Source organism: Rhinatrema bivittatum, chromosome 2, assembly GCF_901001135.1.
Source record: "Rhinatrema bivittatum chromosome 2, aRhiBiv1.1, whole genome shotgun sequence".
NCBI lineage: Eukaryota > Metazoa > Chordata > Amphibia > Gymnophiona > Rhinatrematidae > Rhinatrema > Rhinatrema bivittatum.
In genome coordinates this window covers 277,713,200-277,736,024 of record NC_042616.1, presented here as the reverse complement: position 1 = coordinate 277,736,024, position 22,825 = coordinate 277,713,200, and the positions used below count along the sequence as shown (strand labels likewise).

The window sequence follows — 22,825 nt, the reverse complement described above, 5'->3', positions numbered from 1 at the left end:
AGGGTTCCTGCCGCAGGCCTTTAAGTACTGAGAGCTGCATGCGCACGCCTAGGGATGCCTGCTCAGCTGAGCGGCATCCCCTGTGCAGCACACACAGTGTTGTGCGGAGGCCTACCACGTCTCAGTCTGGGAGGGCGTCCTGCCGGCAATTCTCGGAGTCAGAGGTAGGGGCAGCAGGCAGCGGAGGTAGCCCGTGGTCGGCCACACACAACAGTACCCCCCTTCTAGGCCCCCTCCCAGGAGGCTGGGCTTTCCTGGGATGAGATGCATTGTATGCTTTTAGGAGGTCTTTGGGTCCCAAAAAGCATGAAGGTAGGCGGTCTAAGAAAGCCGTCAGGAAGAAAACAAGGATTAATGCCACACTCTTTTTCAAAACTTTATTGAAGTGGAGACGTATATATTCTTAATGCCCATGGTATCTAATCCTTGTTTTCTTCCTTTAGGAGGTCTTTGTCCAAGATGTTTGAGGTGGGTTCCCAAATATTCTTTTCTGGGCCATACCCTTCCCAAGAGATCAAATATTCCCATCTCTTGTTTCATCGATGGACGTCCAGTATCTCTCAGACTTGGTAGATCTGATCTTCCTCAGAAGATATTTCTTGTGGTTCTGGAAGTTTTTGGGTTGGCCAGGATAGTACCAAAGGTTTGAGGAGAGAGATATAAAATACGTTGTGAATCCTCAGTGAGGCGGGTAGGCGTAGATGATAAGTAATAGGTCTTATTTGTTGGATGATTGGAAAAGGCCCAATGTAGCGAGGTGCAAGTTTCATAGAAGGTACCCTGAGTCGGACGTGGCAGGTACTTAATCAGACCTTGTCCACTGGTTTGAACTGTGGGGCTGATTGTCGGTGGTTATCTGTCATGTGTTTTGCTCTTTGGGCGGCCCTTTGGATCATTGCCTCTGTTCTGACCCATAGCTCTTGAAGTTCCTGCTCAGTTAACTGAGCCGCTGGGGAAGAGATGGTATGGGGTAATGGAAGTGGGGGAGTCGGCTGCCTCCCATATATGATCAGAAATGGAGAGGATCCTGTAGCAGTGTTGATTTGTGAGTTATGGGAGAATTCCGCCCAAGGGAGAAGGGTAGCCCAGTTATCCTGATGTTCATTAACGAATGTCCTTGGGAAGTTCTTAAATGTATGGTTGGTCCATTCTACTTGACCGTTAGCTTGCAGGTGATGGGCTGTGGTGAAGTCTAATTTGATATTTAACCTGTGGCAGAGGGAGCACCAATATTTAGCTGTGAACTGGATGCTGTATAAGCATTCAAAGTGATATATCAGGCTTAATTGGTTTAAGGTAGTAACCGCCGTAATAAGCAAGCTACCCCCGCACTTGTTTACCCCAGATTGTGAAGTTCTGTCCTTGTTGGTTGTCTGAATGCAAATCCTCTTTTCCACATTTCCCGTTGCCGTTGAAGCAGAGAGCAATGTTGGAGTTGCATTAACCGTGCAAAGGCTTACTGAGTAAGGATAGTATCACCAGGTACAGTAATCCACCCCCATGGCTCTTCTCTTCATTCCCATCCTTTATGGGATCTCTTCATTACCAGCCTTTATGGATCCACAATGTTTATCCCATGCCTCATATGAAATCCTTCACAGTTTTAATCTTCACCACTTCCTCCGGAAGGGCATTCCAAGCATCCACCACCCTTTCCATGAAGAAATACTTCCTTACATTGGTTCTGAGTCTTCCTCCCTGGAGCTTCAAATCTCTAGTTCTACTGATTTTTTTTCCAATGGAAAAGGTTTGTTGTTGACCGTGGATCATTAAAACCTTTCAAGTATCTGAAAGTCTGTATCATATCACCCCTGCTCCTCCTCTCCTCTAGGGTATACATATTTAGGTTCTTCAATCTCTCCTCATAAGTCATTTTATGAAGAATTTCCACCTTTTTGGTCACCCTTCTCTGGACCGCCTCCATCCTGTCTCTGTCCCTTTGGACAGAGACAGGATGAACACAGAATTGAACACAGTACTCCAGGTGAGGCCTCACCAAGGCCTTGTACAAGGGGATCATCACTTCATTTCTCTTACTAGATATTCCTCTCTCTATGCAGCCCAGCATTTTTCTGGCTTTAGCTATCGCTTGTCACATTGTTTCTCTGACTTCAGATCGTTGGACACTATCACCCCAAGGTCTCTCTCCTGCTCCGTGCACATCAGCCCTTCACCCCCCATCAAATACAGCTCTTTCGGATTTCCACACCCCATATGCATGGATCTGCATTTTTTGGCATTGAATCTCAGCTGCCATATCTTCGACCACTCTTCCAGCTTCCTTAAATCCCATCTCATTCTCTCCACTCCTTCCGGCGTGTCCACTCTGTTGCAGATCTTAGTATCATCCGCAAAAAGACAAACCTTATTTTCTATCCTGTCCGCAATGTCGCTCACAAAGATATTGAACAGGACCAGTCCCAACACCGATCCTTACGGCACTCCACTTAACACCACTCTCTCTTCAGAGTAAGTTCCATTTACCATCACACATTGTCTTCTGTCCATCAACCAGTTTGCAATCCAGGCCACCACCTTGGTACTCACTCCTAAGCTTCTCATTTTATTCACAAGCCTCCTGTGCGGGACCATATCAAAAGCTTTGCTGAAATCCAAGTAGATGACATCAAACGCTCTTCCTTGATCTACTTCCTTAGTCACCCAGTTAAAAAAGTCAATTAGATTTGTCTGACAGAACCTTCCCCTGAATTCATACTGCCTCTGGTCCAGCAATTCTTCCGACTGTAGATAGTTCACTATTCTTTCTTTCAGCAGTGACTCCATTACTTTTCCCACCACCGAGGTGAGGCTAACAGGCCTGTAGTTTTCAGCCTCCTCTCTGCTCCCACTCTTGTGAAGCGGGACCACCACCGCTCTTCTCCAATCATTCATCACCACTCCTGTTTCCAGGGATCTATTGAACAGATCACGCAGCGGACCTGCCAGCACATCTCTGAGTTCCCTCAGTATCCTGGGATGAACTTCATCAGGCTCCATAGCTTTGTCCACTTTTAGTTTTCCTAGCTCTTCCCATACATTCTCTTCTGTAAACAGAGTTACATCTACTCCACTCCCCTCCAGTTTCTTATTAACTAGCGACGGTCCTTCTCCAGGGTCCTCTTTAGTGAACACCGAACTGAAGTATTTGTTTAATATTTCTGCCATTTCTTCGTCTCTCTCTCTACACATTGATCCTTTTCACCTTTCAATTTCACTATACCACTTTGAACGTTTCTCCTTTCTCTGATGTATCTGAAAAATGTTTTGTCACCTCGCTTTACCTCTTTGGCAATCCTTTCTTCTGCTTGACTTTTTGCCATCTTGAGCAGGTTCCTTCCCCTATTACAATGACCAACTTTGCATGTGATTTGCATGCATGGATAATGCAAATGCATGCAAATGAGGTCATAAATAAGCAATCCTATGTAAATATTTTATCGTGACTGACTGAGAAAGTGCTCAGGCACAATAAAATAAAATCTCCTGGGAGTTCCATAAAAATAATGCGGGAGTCCCAGGACCCTAGCACAGGTCCCGATGCTCCTGCATTACATTTAAAGGGCTATGTAAAGGTGAACAAAATTGCTGCGTCTAAATAAAAGGTTACCATTTCATGTGCGACAACCCACTCCCCCACTCTCACAAAGGTTTAAATGTCATTGGGATTCAAGGTTACACCTCCACCCCCCACCCCAATATTAAAATAAAGTCATTGGAGTACAGTGCCCCTCCAGGCATTCCCCCTTCCCACAAAGGTATAAAATATTAATTGGGGTTCAGTAGGGGTACCCCTCCTGCTTTGCCCCCCAAAGTACCTAAAAAGGTCATTTTTGTTCAGGGAACTCCCAGACTCCACATCTGCTAGCACCCCTGATTCCCTTCCCACACCCCCTGAACCTTAAAAATTAGATGAAAGTTCTGCAATGGGGCCCAGTCAACTCCATCTTTAAAAATGGCACTGACCTGACCTTGCACCCGTCACATGCCTGGCCACATTCTTTTGTCCCGCAGTGTTTGGCCATGAGAAAAAAGAACATGCCATAGAGCCCCAATGTGTTTTAGGGGGAGGGTCCCAACTAATGTAGTAACATCCCCCCGTGATAGTTGGACCCCTCTCGTGAAAAAACATTGCAGTTTAATGCATCCAGGTTTAGACTGTCTTGTTTAGCCCTGAATCCTTTCTTGTGTTAGTGGGCACCTTCTTGTGTCTAGTTCCTGTAGTAGCATTGCCTGTTCCTGCTGGTGCCTTCTAATTCCCTGGTGTGTCTATTCCTGCTTTGCGATCTAAGATCTGATGGCCACCAGCACCTCAGTGTTCAACCCAAGGAGAAGGTGGCTGCTACATGCAGAAGGCTTCCTGGATCCTGTTCTATTCCACTCTGCCTCATCTGGGTCCAGCCCTGCTCCTGCGCCTGTGATTATACACCAGCAATACACCCTGATAATAGCTACTTCATTAATAACCTCCATTAGATATTAGAAAGGGGAATTAGCTCAAAAGAGTGCTTGCTTTGTATGCAAGAGGCAGTAGGATCAATGTCCACATTCTCCAGTTGGATTTGAAGTCTATAAAATAATGAGTGGAATGGAACAAGTAAACATTAACCTGTTGAAAAGTACAAAAACCAGGGGACACACAATGAAGTTACTGTATAATACATTTAAAATTACTAAGAGAAAATATTTTTTCCTCAATGCATAATTAAGCTCTGGAATTCGTTGCCAGAGGATGTGGTGAAAGCTATTAGTATAACTGTGTTTAAAAAAGATTTGGACAAGTTCCTGGAGAACAAGTCTATTAATAATTATTAAGGGAGAGTTACAGAGATCCACTGCTTATTCTTGGGATTGTTATGGAAATGCTGGAGGCGGTCCCATCTCTGGGATTTTGTGTACCCTTCGGCCATGTTATGGCCAGAGAGGAGCTTTGGATAGCGCAGCGGCAGGCAAGGAGTGTCCAAATAGGCTGAGATTGTTGGACCCTGACCACCGCCGAACCTGATCGCATAAAAAGAGACACACAATGCAATGTGGTCTCTGGAGTAGCCCTCCGGCCACTTGATAGCCCTTTCGGACTCTCCGCACAGGAGCAGCAAATGTGACAGGACGGACAGTAGCTGAAAGGCGAAGACATGAAACGGAGACATCAGGAACTGACAAAGACTGGAATTGCTTGGAAAGTACTGGGTAGGTACTGTCACATCACGCGCCCTACACAACCAATCAGGGCTGGTTGTGGACCATGTTAGAGATTCCCCGCTCAGGTTGGTTGGAGGTGAGACGAGACTCAGGTTGGTTGGAGAAGGTGGTCTGAGATGGGACTCAGATGGGTTAAAGAAGGTGGTCTGAGTCGGGACTCAGATGGGTTGAAGAAGGTGGTCTCTGGAAGGCTGAAAAGAAGGTCTGAGATGAGACTTAGAATTGGTTGTAATAGGAGGACTCCAAAATAGTCACAGTGTCCACAATACTGTGTAGGTACTGCCACACCACATGCCCTACACAGCCAAGCCTGGCTGGTCGCAGACCTCGCTGATGGTTCCCAATATAGACTGTTAGAAGAGAGTAAGACGAAGACTCCAGCGAAGCCTGCACCAAGACGTGCCCTCCACAGCCAAACAAGGTCAGGCGCGGACCATGCCAACAGAACAGGAGTAGAGTAGAGTTCATTCGTGGACGGAGGCAAGCGCAGTGGACTCCAAAGGACCCGGACATTATTCAGGGAAAAAGGAGAAGCTTGGAGATGGGACTCAGAGACGGGATCACCGAGGCTGGACTTGGTGAAGGAACACTGAGGCAGGACTCGGTGCACGGAGGATTAAAAGTTGGGATCTTCTGGAGGTTGAGCTGCCGAGGACATGGACATCAAAATGCATGAAATCCAGATAAATGAAGACCTCTGGAAATAAAGATCAGGAAGAAGACATCTGGAGGTGAAGATCAGGATGTGAAGACATCAGAAGGTCGGAACATCAGGAACATCTGGAACACAGAGGCTTGATGAGACGAGAGACCAAGGTGAAGACAAAGACAAGGGATCCCACATGGAACGAGGTGCCTAGGAGAAGCTGGAAGATGTGAAGTCCTAAAGAGGACTTGCTCCCTTGCGAAGGCAAGGAAGAAGTGAAGCCAGGCCCTTTTTATAGGGCTGTAGAGGAGGATCCCATGATGATGTCAGAAGTGCACCATTCCCTGGCTGTCCCTTTAAATGAGAAGAGGAGGCGTGGCCCCGCGCCTAAGGAACAGGAAACAGGACCCTGGAGAGTGGCATCCCTGCCGCTGAAGAGTGCCGGAGGATGAGCAGGCCCCGAAGCAGGCCTGACGCCGAAAGCAGCCTCCCTAGCCGCAGGAGGTAGACTGAGAGCGGCTCTCTGCTGCAGGAGAGACCGAGGATGAAGGCCCCTCCCTGCGGGAGCACGAGGTAAGGTTGGCAGCCTCCAGGTTGCAAGGAATTACAGTCGGCGGCCTCCTGGCTGCATGAGGTGTAGCAGTGCGGCTCCAGCCGCGTGAGGAGCGCGTTGGCGGCCTCTGGACCACATGGGGTGCAGCAATGTGGCTCCAGCCATGTGAGGAGCAAGTTGGCAGCCTCCGGGCCATGCCGAATGCAGCAGCGTGGCTCCAGACGCATGAAGAGAGCGTTGGCGGTGATTCCCTGCCGCAGATCGCGTAGCAACGATGGCGGCTCCATGCCGTATGGAGAGAGCACGGTCGACCTCCGGGCCACAGGAGAAGCAGGAAAGAGAGGTGAGAGGCGGCTCTGTGACACCAGCCATGGTCCAAATCGTAACAGGGATAACAGCTTGGAATCAATTTATCCCTTGGGATCCTGCCAGGTACTTGTGACTTGGCTTAGCCACTGTTAGAAACAGGATACTGGGCTTGATGGACCCTTGATCTGATCCAGTATGACAAGCCTTATTTTCTTATACTCAAAAACACTGATGTATCCAAATACTATATATGCATGGCTTTTATTTGTCTCAGGGCACCCTCAGACCTGAATATATTCACTATGGACTAGAGCATTGCTATAGCCAAGCAGTTTCCATTCATATCTATGTGATTTATTTTGACACATTTCCCAAATTCTATTCCAACTCATTCAGAAATCACCCCTCAAAAGTTTTAACAACTTCCCTCTGTTATTATTAATAATAAAGTTAGTTGTAGTATTAGTATTATTTTGGCTTACTTGCCTCCTGTATTCCAAAAAATTAAACTGCAGTCTTGACTGGATTTTTTTTTTTTTTTTTTAGATATTTTAAAGTATCTTTGCTTGGAATTTGATATTGGGCGTAGGTGAGTTCTCATTTCTTGCAGTTTCTCAAACACAGGTGGACTTGTTTTTATAAAACACTACAGGGGTTCTTTAAAGAAGTTGGTTATTGGGTTCAAAATGTGTTTGTAATGAAGTTGTTAACTAATCTGTACTTGTTAGCCTCTTGTATCCACAAGAAGATCTAGAGCTTTGGTCATTGCTAAGTATTTTTTAATATTTTAAAATATCTTTTGATATTTTGATCTGCTTAAAATTTGGCTTAGCTTTTATTCCCACTTACCCATATCACTTCCAAATTATCTTCTCTATATACACTTAATTGAGGATTTCAGGCTTTCCTATAACCTTACTCATTTACATATCGTGCTTTATTCTCTCTTGTTTTCTGGAAGGAGGTTTCAACTCCTAATTCTGATGAGTTTTTTTGAAGAGAGATTTCCTAGAATTAAGGTAATTTGCTTGCTTTTTGATGGTAATTTTCAGTAGCCCATCTAGAAGAGCTAAAGTCTGAAAAAGAGAATATTTCCATTCCTATTCAGTATTTATTTTTGAAAAAGAGATATATTTGTTTGCATTGCTTTTCTCTTTGCTGGGTTATTCTTGATGGTTAAACTCTAGAGGATTTTTAGAGGGAAGGGGTTGCTTTGCAGTTGGCAGAGTTTTTTCCTTTTCTCTAACTTTAGGTTTAGAAGTTGAAAGGAGAAGGAAGTTTGAAGTCTTGTTAGTTGAAAGGACTTGTTAGCTGGGCTAGTATCATTAATTGTATTTCCTAGGAATCAAGGCTTGTGTGCTATTTGTAAAGCCAGCCAAATCAAGTAACATTTGCCATTTTTGCAGAGGCTCAATTCATTACAGAGGTATTTTCCTGGCTTTTGATTCAACTGCTTTCAGTTTTGAAAATGGGATATTTCCATTGATTTTCAGTTTTTATTTTTTAAAAAGTGGTATTTTTGTTGCATTGATCTTCTTTTTTGCTGGGTTATTCTTGCTGGTCAGTTAATAGAGGACTTTTAGAGGGAAAGGATTGCTTTGCTAATTGGAAATTCTTTTTTTTATTCTTAACTTTAGGTCCCTTCCTCCCACTCTAACTCCTTTCCACTTAAAGCAAGCCAGAATATTTACTTAAAAAATCTTCCTTAGAAGAAATGAAACATTATCGTCCCTGGCCCTAACCTTCCCTTTATAGGGAAGGTAATAGAAAAAGTGGTATTTAGTCAAATTCAGATTTATTTATTTTTTGTAGAAAAACTTTAGCTTTCCATCCTAGGCAGTCTGGATTTAATTCAGGGCATAGTACTGAAACAGCCCCATTGTCTGAAATTACGGTTCAGACAGATGATGGTAAAGATGCCTTAGTTATTTTTATAGACCTGAGTGCTTCATTTATCCTAGTTGATCATTAGTTACTTTTAATATGGCTTGCCAAAATTGTACTGGCCTGGTTTAAATCTTTTCTGATAAATCATTCATGTTAAGAAAGGGTGCTGAATTAACTTCCCCAGGCAGTTATGCTGTGGGGTTCAACAAGGATCTAGTCTTGCCCCACATTCTTGAATTAATCTGTTTTAGCTCCTCTTGCTACTCTATTTATAAACTTAGAGTATAGCTGTTTCCTCTATGCAGATGATATTCAGATGGTAACCTATTGTGGACTTGGAAAAATGAATAATTTGACAAACTTTAATAACTGTCTTTTTTTCTATTGTCCAGTGGTTGTCTTTTACCTATGAACATAAGAACATGCCATACTAGGTCAGTCCAAGGGTCCATCAAACCCAGTATCCTGTTTCCAACAGAGGCCAATCCAGGCTACCAGTACCTGGCAAGATCCCATACAGTAAACAGATCCCATACTGCTATCGTACACAGTAAGTAGTGGCTACTCCCTAACATGCCGATTCAGTAAAAGTCACGGGAGAACGGGTGAGCACAGGCCACTCTCCTATGCGCGCGATTCAGTATTTAAATGAGGGCCCGCGGTAAAAAGAGGCGTTAGGGACACTAGCGTGTCCCTAGCGCCTCTTTTTTGACAGGAGCGGCGGCTATCAGCAAGTTTGACAGCTGACGCTCAATTTTGCCGGCGTTGGTTCTCAAACCCACTGAACAGCCACGGGTTCGGAAACCAGACGCCGGCAAAATTGAGCGTCCGGTTTTCAACCCGTGAGACAATTTTACATTTTTAAAAAATTTTTTAAATTATTTTTTACTTTGGGACCTCCGACTTAATATCACCATGATATTAAGTCGGAGGGTGTACAGAAAAGCAGTTTTTACTGCTTTTCTGTACACTTTCCCGGTGCCGGCAGAAATTAACGCCTACCTTTGGGTAGGCACTAATTTCTGAAAGTAAAATGTGCAGCCAAGCCAGCCATTGGCAGTGGCAACGCGCGTCCAACCCCCCGAAACTAATAGCGCCTGCAACATGGCTGGCTGCACAGCGGCCTTAGCGCCTCCTTCCTAATGCGACCTGCCGCAGTTGCCGGTTATGAAGACCGACGCCGGTAAACTCGGCCTCGGTTTTCATAACCTGCCTGTCTGCCAGTATAAAAACGGCTGCCGAACTTACCAATGTCGGTCTTCATAACTCGGTGGTCTGCCGAGTAATTTTTTTTTTTTTTACTTTAAAAAAGAAGCACAGAAAAGCAGTTTTTTTCTACTTTTCTGTACTTCTTTTCAATGCGCTCAGCTATTAATGCCTGCTCCAGGCAGGCGTTAATATCTGAGCGATAACTGTGCATCTGAGACGCACATTTATCTTTTTGCATTTGGAGTGAATGAGTAATAGGCTCATTCACATGCATTTTGGGTACTTGCCAGGTTCTTATGGCCTGGATTGGCCACTGTTGGAAACAGGATGCTGGGCTCGATGGACCCTTGGTCTGACCCAGTATGGCATGTTCTTATGTTCTTATTTGCCTCCCTGTGGAGGTGGTGGAGTCAAGACAAGTATCTGAATTCAAGAAAGCATAGGATAAACACAAAGGATTTCTGAGGAAATGGTATGGATTGTAAAACTGAAGAACTGTATCACAGCACAGGAGGTGCATCTCTTTCAATGGAAAGGAGACTCTGGCGGTTGCTTGTATTATTAGACACCCTTATAAATGTTTAGTAGTTCTAAATTCTGTAAGATATGTTTTCTTTCATCCCTATCAGCTGAGGGACTTCATTGATGCCAGAAGCAGTGCACTCTCCCCAGTCTCTTAGTGTGTGTGATCTATATGAGAAGGTAATACCGTTCAGGAGTTCATTATATTTTGTAAGTTTTCTAAAATTTGAATGGTTAATATTGCCCTAAGACCATTTTCTTATTCCCCCAGTATTTGAGGTCTTTAACGAGGGTTTTGTAATTTATTTCTTTTTTTTTTCCATATATATACGTATGAACTTGTAAAGTTTTTATAACCTTTGTTTTTCTTTCAAATACTTGAATATTTGAATTATTGTTAAATTTGAATAAAAATAAAGAAAAAAAAGGTATGGGAATTTATATGCTCATCTGCCCAAAGTGATAGCAAACCAAACTAGACCCGTGGGCAGACTAGATGGGCCAATTCATTTTTATCTGTTGTCATCTATCTGTTGAAATCTTCTGCTATTATCTACTCTTGTACTGTTTCAGTGGATTGCTAGTTTCTTCCTTTTCTTTTGGACTATCTGCTAAATCAGAATGGCCCCTACTATGGCTGCATTCACAACTATACTCTGAGGGTTTTCTCTCATTTCTTATCTTCTGCTTATATCTTGCCTAACTTTTGTTGTGACCGTTTTTTGACTAAAGGGACAGCAGACTGCAACTCCATCTGGAACCCAGTAAGCATGTACCCTGAATTTGATCATTCATTGTCACTATTGTGGAATGACTGGATATTAGAGATGTGAATCGTGTGCCAGATCGTTTTAACGATCAGATTTGGCTGGGGGGTGGGGAATCTGATCGTTAAGATATGTGAATTGGAATCGTTTCCGATTCCAATTCACATCGCCAATTTCACATAGCTAAAAAAAAAAACCCACCCGACCCTTTAAATCGACCCCACCCTCCCGACCCCCCCAAAACCTTTTAAAATTTACCTGGTGGTCCAGGGGGGCCTCGGGGGGCCTCGGGGAGAGATCCAGTGGGGCCTTGGGGAGAGGAGAGACTAGGGGGCACTCCATGCAGTTAGCAAGTAGCATATTTAAGACTAATCGGAGAAAATTCTTTTTCACTCAATGCAGAATTAAGCTCTGGAATTTATTGCCAGAGGATGTGGTTAGTGCAGCTAGTGTAGCTGGGTTTAAAAAAGGTTTGGATAAGTTCTTAGAGGAGAAGTCTATTAACTGCTATTAATCAAGTTGACTTAGGGAATGGCATCTGCTATTACTGACATCAGTAGCATGGGATCTTCTTAGTGTTTGGGTACTTGCCAGGTTCTTGTGGCCTGGTTTGGCCTCTGTTGGAAACAGGATGCTGGGCTTGATGGACCCTTTGTCTGACCCAGCATGACAATTTCTTATGTTCTTATGTATGTATGAGAGAGAGCATGGGATTGAGAAGCCTATGTATGTGTGCAGGGGGGAGATTTGTGTGTGTGTGTGTGTTTTGTGGTATGTAAGAGAGCATGGGAATGAGAAGCCTGTCTGTGTGTATCAAACAGCGAATGGGAGTGAGAAGCCTGTATGTGTATGTATGAGCGAGAGCATGGACCCAAAAAACAGACCAGAAGCCGATTCAAGTTGGCTATGTAGCGACCAAAAAACAGGAGAACTGGATCGGTATATGAAAAAGAGCCTGGGAATGAGAAGGCTATGTGATTGATAGAGAGCATGGTAGTGAGAAGCCTGTGTGTGTGTGTGTGTGTGTGTGTATGTGTGAGAGAGAGAGAAAGAGAGCATGTGAGTGAGAAGCCTATGTCTGTATATATGAGAGACAGCATTGGAGTGGACTGCCTGTGTGTGTATGTATGAAATTAAAGCATGTGGGTGCGAGATACAGTTGGTATGAGAGAGAGCATGTGGGAATGGAAATGTGCATGTGGGAGAGAGCATGTAAGAGTTAAAGCCTATCTGTGGGTGGGAGTAGAAACCTTCATGTGAGAGTGGGAACCTGTGTGCACGAGTGGAAGCCTGGGTAAAAGGGAGTGTGTGGGAGTGTGAGCCAGTGAAGATGAGACAGAGCAAGCGAAAATTGGAGCCTGTGCAAGAGAAAGCATGTATGTGTGAGATAGAGCCTGTGTGCATGTATCAGGGAGGAAGGAAAGGGCAGGAGGAGAGAGAAGAAATAGAAAAATAAAAGAGCCCCTGAAAAAGGAATTAGGAAATGACAGACAAGGGGGAAAAAAGAGAATGGGACCCACTGATCAGAAAAATAAGATCAGACAACAAAGGTAAAAAAAAAAATATATATGTTGACGTTCATCAATTGGAATATGCCATCTTTGGGAATGTGCATTTCTTATATATTTGTATTTTGTTTTTTCTTCAGTATCCCAGTATTCACAGAGACTGGTTTATTGGGCTTTCCATTTCAATCTTATCTGCATATTTGTTTCCAATTTGTAGTCCCTTATTCTGTATTATGTAAGGGTTGGTCTGTGTTCTGCATGTGTGACAATTACTTAATTAAAAGTTTCTATCAAAAAGTATATTCTAAGTTTTGAATTACCTGAATGAATGTTTACTTTCTAAACCTTATAGCTAAATAATACACCAGCCTATATAAGCTTCTTCATATTGCAAATTAACTTTTTTTAATTTTTTTTAACTAAAGTACTATATCTGTGCTGGGCTAGATTCACCACTTCTCTGCACAATCAATGCACTCTGTAAGTTGATCCAAACAAATTATCACTTACAGCTACTATTTTCTTAATAGCACAGCACATTCAAAACAAAATCTGTGTTCACTAATCTCCGTCTCTATTTAAATTTATGGCACAAAGAAAAAAAACTTACCAGCCCAAGCTCAGTTGGATTGCTTACATTGTGGCAACTTCCCCTAGATCGCCATAAATTATTTATTTATTTATGTATTTATAGACATTTGATATTCTTCCTTTTACCGACATTGATTTCAAGGTGGATGACATATGACAACATCTGAACCAAAAAAAAAAAAAATCATCTCTTTTTATACCAGGCTCTTCAAAGAAAATTACCATTGGCTAATTCCAATTTCAGCAAGAGAAGAATAATATGAGTTCACCTAATATGGTGAGTTGGTCAGTCATATACTAAGAGCCTGATTTTCAAAAGTATTTACATGCTTAAAACTGGGTTTTACATGTATAAAAAGTACACTTTACCCATGTAAATGGGCTTTTGAAAATTGATATATTATACTCCATTGAATTGTCAATAGGTTTTTGTTGCGTCCGTCGGTCTCAGACGGCTTCACCCGACATGCCTCATCTCTATTTCAGCCTTCTTCACTAGCCTCGGGAGAATGGCGTCCATAGCATCTCCTTGCTGCACCCTCCGGTGTCCCTAGAGCGACTTTGGCGCGGCATCCCACCATGTTGACCTGAGGCCTCCAAGGGCACGCGCGCATGCCTCACGTCTTGTAGCAGTGTTGGTGCGAACCTCGGGGGCATCCTCCTTGAGTGACATCACTGCTTCCGACTACAAAAGGTTGCCCATTTGCTGACTCTCACCGAGTTAGCAATGGATTAGATTTGTTCCTGTCTGAAGCTGCTCTGCTGCTTCTGCTGCTGCTGGAAGCTATCTTCATCCTCCGGGGTTCTATTAACTTGGGTACCCACTCCTCAGGGGCCCTTTGCTTATTTCCAGGTGCCTATTCTGAATCCAGATACTCGCTCCTTCGAGGGCCTGTGTGTCCAGCCTGGTGCCTGCTACCAATTCTTCTACCTGCTGGAACACTATCAGCTACAGAGAGTGAGTACTAGTTCTCCCAGTCTGTTCATCTACAGCTCCTCGTTGTCTATCTGCATCAGGCTCTACACCACCATTGTGGAACGGAACTACTCTGCTGAGGATCACAGACTGTTGCTACCTATCCTCTCTCTATTGCTTATTGGGAACTCTATCTACTCAGCTACAAAGGAGAGTGTAATAACATCTGCCAGTCTGTCTCTCCTACAGCGCCTCACTGGATATCTGCATCAGGGCCTTATACCACCATTGTGGGACGGGTCTTCTCCGCTGAGGATCACAGACTGTTGCTATCTAATCTACTCTCTACTGCCACCTCTGGTGAACCATACAAGCTGCATAATAAAGATATATTCTCTGTGTTTGTGCATCTGAGTCTAGCCTGGTGCTACAGTTCCCAATGGGGCTCCTCGCCGTGGGAGACACTATCACTGTTTCCCCTAAGAATCCACCAAACACCTCGATATCATAACAGTTTTACCCACGTTAAGTGTACTTAACACTGGTAAAAGGCTTTTGAAAATTGCTATGATAGTATGTTACATTAACATGTGTAACTCCTTTAAAAAGTTACCTGTAAGCATCTAGTGAGAGGAATCCCTGTCAGTAATGTTTATCCATAGCAGGCTTCTATAGCACAGCATTTCCGGTGGGCTGCAATTATAACACACTTGAAATACACATTCCTTTACCCTGTAAATGCTCAATTTAGGATTTTCAACCTTTAAAACAACATATCCAAAGTCCATATAGAATGTACTATCAGAAATTACAAAATTCGAGAAAAAACAAATATTGCTTTTTGACAGAAAGTGATCATATCTCCATGGGAAAAAGAAATGTCAATTACACGAGGGCAAAAAACGTTTGATTTTACAATTATTGTTGCAAGTCTTCCCCAGGATGTTTTCTTGTATTCTTAAATCTCTTAAGAAAAGATATAGGTTCAGAGGTCAATTTTCAAAGCCATTTAGATGGATAACTCACAAGTAAGATACTAGCCAACAGATACAAATAAACAAATAAATACATGCGCCTGAGACTGACTCACAGAACTTTCTTTGTCATGTAGTTGTGCAGCAGACGTTTTTTTGAGAGTCTGAAGGTGGCTTCTGGTCCCATGGTTCCACACAGCTTTTTCTCCATTCTGTCCAACCAGTTAAACCAAGGATTACTATCTCTTGTCTTTCTCTTGTGTTGCTGTATTCTTGCTGCCTTCTCCCAGATGATGCGCCAGCAGGCCTGGTATTAATGCTTAATGTGCTCGATGGTCATCATGAGTGTCACTTATAAGCTACAGACTTCTGCTGCTATTGCTTTATAGCTGCTTCACAGCCAGGAACTCAGATGTGTTCCTCAATCTTTTCATTCTCATCTTGGCTGTACTAAAGCATCTATAATTTTGCCATTCCCTCAGCATCAACTAGTAGTAGTCAATCCGGCCTCCTCCTCCTCACACCACAGCATTGCTGATGTGGGATGTCAAGCTTCCTTGCTTCCCTGCCGAGTTCTCCCATGCCCGTTTCTCTTTCACTCCCCCTTCTCCTGAACTATCCTGCTGTCGTCCCTTTGTGTCTTCTAGGCCTTATCACTGTACTCTCCCCTACCTCCATTACTTCTTTTATGTCCAGCATGACCTGCGTTCCACTATTCTTTCTTGCAATCATGACCTAGCCCCTCATGCTCACCCTACCTTTATCCCTCAGCTTACTACCCAGTAGCACTCATACTCCTATCATGCCTATGCATGCAAACAGTCACAAACACCCTGTCATGATCCATTCTTTCCACTCTCATGCACCGTCACTCCTCTCTTGAAAACCCTAACATAGAGACTGCAGACTGCAGATACTTGACATTGGCAGAGAGCAGCAAACGCTGACCCTCTTAAACACATCAGAAGACAGAGATTAACCAATAGGAAACAGAGAAAATAAGAAGCACATGATACTGCATACAGAGCCCTTTCCAAATCTTCTTCTTTGTCAAATGATTCTCTGTCCAGTTGCTTTTCCATCTCTGCATGTAGCATTCATGGTGAGAGCAGATGTTTGCCTCATTTTTATGTGTTTTGGGATGTGGAGGATAAGCTAACAGAAAAGCAGCACTGCCTATTCACGAAATAGTGCACAGATGGTACATAGCATGGGGTACAGACAGTAGTAACATTTAATCATAATTTTTCCACTAATTTCCAAATTAAAATTTTAGGAACAATTGTTAAACTGCCCATTGAGCTTGCAAATCTGTAAATGCATTGTGCTCTGCAGGCCTGCAAGCTAATTTTCAAAGGAAAACTCCCTGTAGAGTTCTCCTTAGAAAATTTGGGCCAGCAAGGGAATGCAGGTCCTTTGTACCCATGTATTTTGTACCTGCTATGAAATAAGTACAAAGTTCTTGCATTCAACAGCACAAAATGAAATTATTATTTTCCTTTCCCGAGCTAGCCCTGACCTTTTTTACCTCACAGGTAAAAGTGCACATGCTGTGAACTGTGAACAAACATATCCAGACTGTGGGGGCAGGGGATGCGGAAGTGCATTTTCAAACATGATTTTTATGTGGGTAAAAACCTGTTTATCCACATAAAAAGTTTTGAAAAATGCCCAGTCGCTCGGTGGCAGTGCCTTGTAAAAGTCTCTGGTTCAATCCCCAAGTTGTGTCTTCTGCTCCCTGGGTTGGCTTGCTCTGGAGATGCTGCAGTCCTAAGATGGAGGGAGTCATGGTCACCACTCAAGAGTGACACTTAATGGCTCGATTCAGGACCCATAATTACAGCATTCTGGATAGGCTGGCCAAAGACTGTCACTGAAATGACGATTAGGTATGTTTAGGACTTCTGATTTTAGATGTGAACGGATAAAACATGTCTCATGCAAAATAAATAAATAAAATAGGGGTTTTAGATAAACACCAGAAAATTAGCCCTTTCCCTAGTACTCTCTCACTTTTCCTTTGGATGTTTTTGTGTCTTTTCCATACTAACATCTCTTCAGCTGCACAAATGTGCACTGGATGAATAAAGAAATTAAGTGGACAGTTTTCATCTAATTTTTATAATCCTCCCTAATCTTCCCTTCCTCGCTCTCTGATTGGCCTCCTATTGCCTCATTTTGATTAGTTCTTTGCTGCTGTATTCTGATTGGCTGTTGTAAGCCTCTCTCTGATTGGTTCTCCACACTATCTCGTTTTGTGAACTTTTCAGTTTTGTACTTTAAATCAGCTGTTTTTCTGTAATCTCCTTTTGCAGCTGCTTTACAAGTTGTGCAGTCAGTCCTAAAAGATTTGTTAACTCTATGTTGTCAGTTGCAGTTGTTATCCTTTTTTGTTGATCTGTTTATTAATGTATTGACCCTTTGATTATTTTTCAGAGTTATATATAAAGATTTCTTTTCCTGTCCCTTCCGATGCAGCCTCCCGTGAAACACAAATGTGTCGGGGGACTGAGTTCTTCCTCTGACAGGACTTTAATTCGCCTTTAAAATAGTGACTGTGATAGTGAAACTGTGGATTGTTTTCATGAAAATGTTTTTCTACATTTTTTAAATTTGATTTTGATTGCCTTCCCAGATCTGAAGCTTAAGTGCATCACACTCTTCATTTTTGGATTTCCACATTTGTATGGTTGCTTGATCTCTATTTGCTCATGGGTTGCTAAAAGGTTTAGCACCTCCACGCTAAACAAATTTCATTGTGAACTTAAGTTAATTAGTCCCATATAGTCCTGTCATATGTTTCTGTCTCTTCTGCAAGCAGACCTCAATCATACTATTACTTATGGCACTAGATAGCAATGTTATATTTCTATAAAGTTTCATAGAAAATGTTTGTGTGACTCTGTAGCTACTTTATTCACTTTTGTGGATGTGAGTCAGGTCAAGTTGCCTCATGTTTACACTAATTGTTGATGCACCATTGTGATATATGGTAGGTGTCAGCTTTGTTCTTTTATGTTTTCCATGTATTACTGTTAAGGGGAAATGAGAGTAATCAATCTGCTATTTGGAGTTTTACTCACACTTGGTACTCTTAAGAGTTGTTACGAGCTTTCCTTTCTCTTTGTGCCATTACTTAAAATGTTTTTACTTTCTATAATGTTGGGACTCCCACTATGCCGCCGCGATTCCTTGCTGCGCAACTATTTCCTCTATTGGCGACTCCCTTTATTTATTTCTTTGTAAAAATAGTATTAAGGATCAGCATTGTAGGTGTCCATGCCAAGTTAAATGAAGGGTTTCAGAACCGGCTATATTATATGATGTTTACCTTCTTTTGCAGGCACAAAATAGCAAGCTGCTCCTGTGGTTTAGGAAGCAGCAGCCAAAGAATTAGGAGAGAAGTAGCCCTAACATCCCTCGGTTCAGAAGTCCCAGGAATGGAGTAGAGGGGTAAAACTGACACCTCACACAATAACTCTCTATTCAGTGACCAGGGAATAACTGAGGAACTAGCTTAGCTTTTTCCTTTTTTTTTTTTTTGTCTCAGTAAAAAACAATATATATATATATGTTTATTGTTTGTATATCTAGTGTTCCATGCCAGATCCTGTATGACAGAAAAGATATGGGTGCTGAACTGCAATTAAGGTATTGCATATGTATGTGGTTGAAAGGAGAGATGTACTGTAAGTTATATGTATATATTAGCTTGTGTGCTTCTGACCTGGCTATTGTGCTACCTTTTTCAAGATGAACAGGAAAACTGGTGTATTACATGAGATTTTGAGACCATATAAGTGTAAATCTAAAGAACGGACTTTCGTGATCCTGAAAGCTCAGGTACTACAATATCTAATTTTGTTAGTTGAATAAAAGGTGTCACAACCTACAATTATTCCATTTTCTCCAGCAACAATACCAGAACTCTGCACGAGGTCTACAAGCAGTCAGCCCATGAATTCACATTTGCATCCAGACACATGCAGCCATACTAACATTCCAAAAAAAAAAGCAGAAAAAAACTACGCTGTAGAATGCATAGAGCTACTCTACCTGAATCCTCCCACAGGAATGAAGTATTTTATCAGGACTTAACCTTCAGGGGCTCAAAGGCAAATGTATCATGCCAGTATTAAAGCACTTTCACTGGCTGCCTGTTAAGAGTTGCACTCAATTTAAAATGATGGTTGTTACTGTATTTAAGCTACGTCAGTGGGATTATAAATGTATGTTACATGCAAAGTTGTTCAGGTGTGATCCAGGGAGGATTTTGTGATCAGATGGTGCGGCAACATTGGATCTGCCATCTAGTCGAGACTATCGTCTACAGCAAACGTGTAGTAGAGCATTTCCTTTCTCAGCTCTCCTACATCTGGAATAGTCTCCCAGTCAAATTGAGAATGGATACGGATGTAAAAAATTATAGGACACGTTTAAAAACACTTCTGTTTCAGGAAGCCTTTAAGTGATTTTATTATCAAACTGGTTTTAATTAATATGTTAGTCACTTATTGAATATTGTTACAGCTGTAGGCAGGAGGTGGGATATAAATATTATAAATAAAATATAACAAAAATAAATAAAACCTCTGTTTAGATTCTTTTCCACTTTCTGTCTCTACACAGTAAGTCCATCCGCCTTATGTAGCTATGTCTACATTCCTAGCCAAGAAGTGATTATAATACAGTCAGTGTCATTTGTGGTATCACAGCAATAATTTGGACAGTGCAACATCCTGCAATGCATCTGAAAGTGATGATTAGAGGGAGGATTCTGCTCTGCATAGCAATGTTTCTTCTGCCAATACAGTAACTTGGCAGCTTCCTCTTGCTTTTCCTCAGGACATTTTCCTCTCTTGTTCGTAAAGAAGTTGCCCAAAAAGCATTACACAAGGATATTCAAACTGGTCTTTTTGGCAATTGTACATGGAAAAGGTAAGCTTGCTTTTGGAATACTAAACGGGATAGGAAAAAAACCCTGCACTATGGTTAACCTGATACTGTAAAACAGGAGAAGGTAATTCCAAGTCCTTGAGGGCCACCAACAAGTCAGGTTTCCAAGATATCCCTACTGAATATACAATTGAGGCAGTTTACATGTAAATCTCTCTCATACATATTCATTAGAGGAAAACGCAACGAGTTGATGGCCCTTAAGAACAAGAGTTGCCCAGCCCTGTTAAAAAACATGTAACCCATTAATTGCAAACTTAATTGACGCCATTGGATTTAATTTGTTGCTCATTCCAACTTGTTTCTTTCTTTGCATGATAAGTTCTTATCCAGATTCCTGATGCATTCATGATAGGACATGGTGTAAGACTCCGAGCAAGCCCAGGATGGCATGACTGCATATGCACACTCGGAAAGGCAGCGGGAGCAGCAGAGGCTGTGGGGCTGCCAGTACAGCCCAGCTCACCAGCAGCTGAAGAAGAAGAGAGCCTGTGTGGCCACCAGTGGAGCCCAACCCACCAGTAGCCAAAGACATGGAGAGGCTGCGGTGCTACAAGGTGCCATGGAAGAGCCTGCCTGTGTGTGTATGTGTGTGAGTGAAAGGGAAGCTTGCCTGCACATGTGTGTGTGTGTGTGTGTGTGAAAGAGGAAGCCTGCCTGAATGTGTGTGTTTGTGTGCATGTATGAAAGAGGAAGCCTGCCTGAATGTGTGTTTGTGTGAAAGAGTAAGACCCCCGCCAGCTGCCATAGAACAGCTTGCCTGTGAATATGTGAAAGGGAAGTCTGCCTGCATGTATGTGTGTGTTTGAGAGAGAGAGAGAGAGAAAGCCTGCCTGCCTGTTTATGTGTGTGTGTGTGTGAGAGAGAGAGAGAGAAGCCTACCTCTGTGTGTGTGTGTGTGTGTGTGTGTGTGTGTGTGTGTGTGTGTGTGTGTGTGTGCGTGTGAATGAGAGCCTGACTGGTGTATGTGTGTGTGAATAGAAGCCTACCAGGTGTGTATGTGTGTGAATGGGTGCTGCTCTGGGATGTGTGTATGTGCATGTGTGAATGAAATCCTACTTGGGCTTAGTATGTGTGTAAACCTTCCCATTCTCTCCCCCATTAATCCATGACAATCTCAGAGCATCTGGAAATAAAATGTTCCCAGGTATGGAGAAAGAGAATGTTTTCATCCTTATCTGTTTTAATTATTGCTTCTTGTTTGATGTGTCTACTGTTTTGAAATATTTTATTGGTGTTAGGGAAATTTTGGATATTCTATTAGTTAACTGGTTTGAAATATTTATTCTTTTTATGAATATTATTTTACTATTATGAATATTATTTTACTATTTTATGAATATTATTTTACTATTATGATAGATGTTTTATGTTTCTTGATTTAATTTTTTAAGGTTTCTGTTTTTCCATTGTTGCTCTGAATAAAGCGGTTGGCATGTTGTTGGTTCCAGTTCATTTCTTCTCTGCACATTTCAATTTATACTGTCTGGTCTCTATTCTGTATTTGGTCAGGTCTCTCTGTGTTCTGCATGTGTGAGCGAGGTGAGGTATTTTGCTGGTATGTAGTTTCTGTGTAGGGATCTACAGCAGTCTGATTAGTTCTGTTTTCCTAATAGGAGGTATATTGGTGTTCTAGAGAAGTGGTTCTCAACACTGGTATGTCGCGAGGTCCTGGGAGGTGTGTCGCAGGGCCAGGTGGGAGTTGGTTGACTTCTCTTACATTGGGTTGGGAGGCTACTCTCACTTCCTTCGCTTCTTTCTGACCCAGTGGGAGGCTGTTTCCTCCTTCACCCAGATCACAGCGAGACTGCCAGCTCCTGCTGTTCTGGGCCTGATGGGACACAAACCTTATCTTCCCTTGCTGAGTCTGGAAGTGATGCTGCTGCTGATCTCTTCACCCTTGGAGTGTGGAGGAAAGGAGGTTGGGGATGCTAGGAAAATGAAGGTGGAATGAGAGGGAGTGTGGGGGCTGCTGAGCAGGAAAGGATGAGAAACAGGGGGCTTGGGGTAGCTGGGCAGGCAGGGAGATGGGATAAAGAGGGTAGGGAGAGTCAAGCAGGGAAGAGAAACAGCACAGGGAAGAGGATGTGGCGGGTCAGGAATGCTGGGCAGGGATATGAGTGTGAGCGGATGATTTAAATGGAGTAATTGGGAAAAGTGAAGGATGATGGAGACATGGAAGGAGAGTGACCGGGTGCAAGAAACATCTGCCAATTCTGGGAATGTGCATTTCTTTGCTTAGTGTAGGAGGATATGTATTTCTGTTAGGGATGTGAATCGTTTTAGGACGATTAAAATTATCGTCCGATAATTTTAATATCGTCTTAAACCATTATGGAACACAATACAATAGAGATTCTAACGATTTATCGTTATAAATCGTTAGAATCGTGAGCCGGCACACTAAAACCCCCTAAAACCCACCCCCGACCCTTTAAATTAAATCCCCCACCCTCCCGAACCCCCCCCCAAATGACTTAAATAACCTGCGGGTCCAGCGGCGGTCCGGAACGGCAGCGGTCCGGAACGGGCTCCTGCTACTGAATCTTGTTGTCTTCGGCCGGCGCCATTTTCCAAAATGGCGCCGAAAAATGGCGGCGGCCATAGACGAACACGATTGGACGGCAGGAGGTCCTTCCGGACCCCCGCTGGACTTTTGGCAAGTCTTGTGGGGGTCAGGAGGCCCCCCCCCAAGCTGGCCAAAAGTTCCTGGAGGTCCAGCGGGGGTCAGGGAGCGATTTCCCGCCGCGAATCGTTTTCGTACGGAAAATGGCGCCGGCAGGAGATC

General features: G+C 43.0%; 1 long non-coding RNA gene across 1 annotated transcript; it reads left to right on the top strand.

The window, feature by feature from the left end:
- The first annotated feature begins 10,465 nt into the window (after nt 1-10,465).
- Nucleotides 10,466-18,557, top strand: LOC115086106. The gene is made up of 3 exons (XR_003855080.1): nt 10,466-10,505; nt 13,395-13,468; nt 18,425-18,557. It is a non-coding gene; the product is annotated as an uncharacterized LOC115086106 (long non-coding RNA).
- The last annotated feature ends 4,268 nt before the right edge of the window (nt 18,558-22,825 follow it).